At 41.3% G+C, this 2,533-nt stretch overlaps 1 non-coding gene across 1 annotated transcript; it reads left to right on the plus strand.

Annotated features, from left to right (window-relative positions):
- The first annotated feature begins 1,799 nt into the window (after positions 1–1,799).
- On the plus strand, positions 1,800–1,907 carry LOC148567177 (small nucleolar RNA R71). Its single transcript, XR_015881724.1, has one exon. It is a non-coding gene; the product is annotated as a small nucleolar RNA R71 (small nucleolar RNA).
- The last annotated feature ends 626 nt before the right edge of the window (positions 1,908–2,533 follow it).

Raw genomic sequence — 2,533 nt, forward strand, 5'->3', positions numbered from 1 at the left:
CAAAATAAAAATAAAAATAAAATTAAATATAATTAAATAACATTGGGTTGCCTCCCAACAAGCGCTTCTTTATTGTCAATAGCTTGACAGTGAGCTCTCATGGAGCCTCACAGATATTCAGAGCATTGTTGGAACCTCCCAACACCAAACTTAGAGTTTGAATGTGGGGGTTCAACACCAAACTTAGAGTTTGGTTGTGGCCTTCCAACACCAAACTTAGAGTTTGACTGTGGGGGTTTTGGTTGACTCTGCAGTGAGAGAAGCTTTTCATGCTTCCTCTCCATGGTTACAGAAGGAGAACCTTGAGACTTAAACACAAGGTAGTCCTCATTCAGTTGAAGGACCAATTCTCTTCTGTCCACATCAATCACAGCTCTTGCTGTGGCTAGGAAGGGTCTTCCAAGGATGATGGATTCATCCTCATCCTTCCCAGTGTCTAGGATTATGAAATCAACAGGGATATAAAGGCCTTCAACCTTTACTGACACGTCCTCTACTTGTCCATAAGCCTGTTTTCTTGAGTTGTCTGCCATCTCTAATGAGATTCTGGCAGCTTACACCTCAAAGATCCCAAGTTTCTCCATTACAGAGAGTGGCATTAAGTTTATTCCTGACCCCAGGTCACATAGAGCCTTCTCAAAGGTCATGGTGCCTATGTTACAGGGAATTAGGAATTTACCAGGATCCTGTTTCTTTTGAGGTAATTTCTACCTATCCAATGCATTCAGTTCATTGGTGAGCAAGGAAGGTTCATCTTCCCAAGTCTCATTACCAAATAATTTGGTATTCAGCTTCATGATTGCACCAAGATACTTAGCAACTTGCTCATCAGTGACGTCTTCATTCTCTTCAGAAGAAGAATACTCATCAGAGCTCATGAAGGGCAGAAGGACGTTCAATAGAATCTCTACGGTCTCTAGATGAGCCTCAGAATCCTTTGGTTCCTCAAAGAGAAACTCCTTATTGGTCACTGAACGTCCCAAGAGGTCTTCCTCACTAGGATTCACGTCCTCCTTCTCCCTTGTAGGTTCGGCCATGATGGTCAAATCAATGGCCTTGCACTCTCTCTTTGGATTTTCTTCTGTATTACTTGGGAGAGTACTAGGAGGAGTTTCAGTGACCTTTTTACTCAGCTGGCCCACTTGTGCCTCCAAATTTCTAATGGAGGACCTTGTTTCATTCATGAAACTTAAAGTGGCCTTAGATAGATCAGAGACTATATTTGCTAAGCTAGATGGATTCTGCTCAGAATTCTCTGTCTGTTGCTGAGTGGATAATGGAAAAGGCTTGCTATTGCTAAACCTGTTTCTTCCACCATTATTAAAGCCTTGTTAAGGCTTTTGTTGATCCTTCCATGAGAAATTTGGATGATTTCTCCATGAGGGATTATAGGTGTTTCCATAGGATTCACCCATGTAATTCACCTCTGCTATTGCAGGGTTCTCAAGATCATAAGCTTCTTCTTCAGAAGATGGCTCTATAGTACTGTTGGATGATTCCTTCAATCCATTCAGACTCTGAGAGATCATATTGACTCGCTGAGTCAATATTTTGTTCTAACCCAATATGGCATTCAGAGTATCAATTTCAAGAACTCCCTTCCTCTGAGGCGTCCCATTACTCACAGGATTCCTTTTAGAAGTGTACATGAACTGGTTATTTACAACCATGTCAATGAGTTCCTAAGCTTCTGCAGGCGTTTTCTTTAGGTGAATGGATCCACCTGTAGAATGGTCCAGTGACATCTTTGATAGCTCAGACAGACCATCATAGAATATATCCAGGATGGTCCATTCTGAAAGCATGTCAGAAGGACACTTTTTGGTCAGTTCCTTGTATCTCTCCCAAGCTTCATAGAGGGATTCACCTTCTTTCTGTTTGAAGGTTTGAACATCCACTCTAAGCTTACTAAGCTTTTGAGGAGGAAAGAACTTGGCTAAGAAAGCTGTGACCAGCTTATCCCAAGAGTTCAGGCTATCTTTAGGTTGAGAATCCAACCATATTCTAGCTCTGTCTCTTATATCAAACGGGAAAAGCATAAGCCTGTACACCTCGGGATCAACCCCATTGGTCTTAACAGTGTCACAGATCTGCAAGAATTCAGTTAAGAACTGAAAAGGATCTTCTGATGGAAGTCCATGAAACTTGCAGTTCTGTTGCATCAGAGAAACTAATTGAGGCTTTAGCTCAAAATTGTTTGCTCCAATGGCAGAGATTGAGATGCTTCTTCCATGTAAATTGGAATTTGGTGCAGTAAAGTCACCAAGCATCTTTCTTGCATTGTTATTATTTTCGGCCATGTCGCCTTCTTTTTCGAAAATTTCTGTCAGATTTTCTCCAGAGAGTTGTGCTTTAGCTTCCCTTAGCTTCCTCTTTAGAGTCCTTTCAGGTTCAGGATCAACCTCAACAAGAATGTTCTTATCCTTGTTCCTGCTCATATGAAAAAGAAGAAAACGGAAAATAATAGGGATCCTCTTTGCCACAGTAGAGAGGTTCCTTTATGTGAGTAGAAGAGAAGAATAAAAGAAGGGAA

The sequence above is a fragment of the Arachis ipaensis genome, chromosome B4 (genome assembly GCF_059453495.1).
Source record: "Arachis ipaensis isolate K30076 ecotype BB chromosome B4, ASM5945349v1, whole genome shotgun sequence".
NCBI classification, from domain to species: Eukaryota; Viridiplantae; Streptophyta; class Magnoliopsida; order Fabales; family Fabaceae; genus Arachis; species Arachis ipaensis.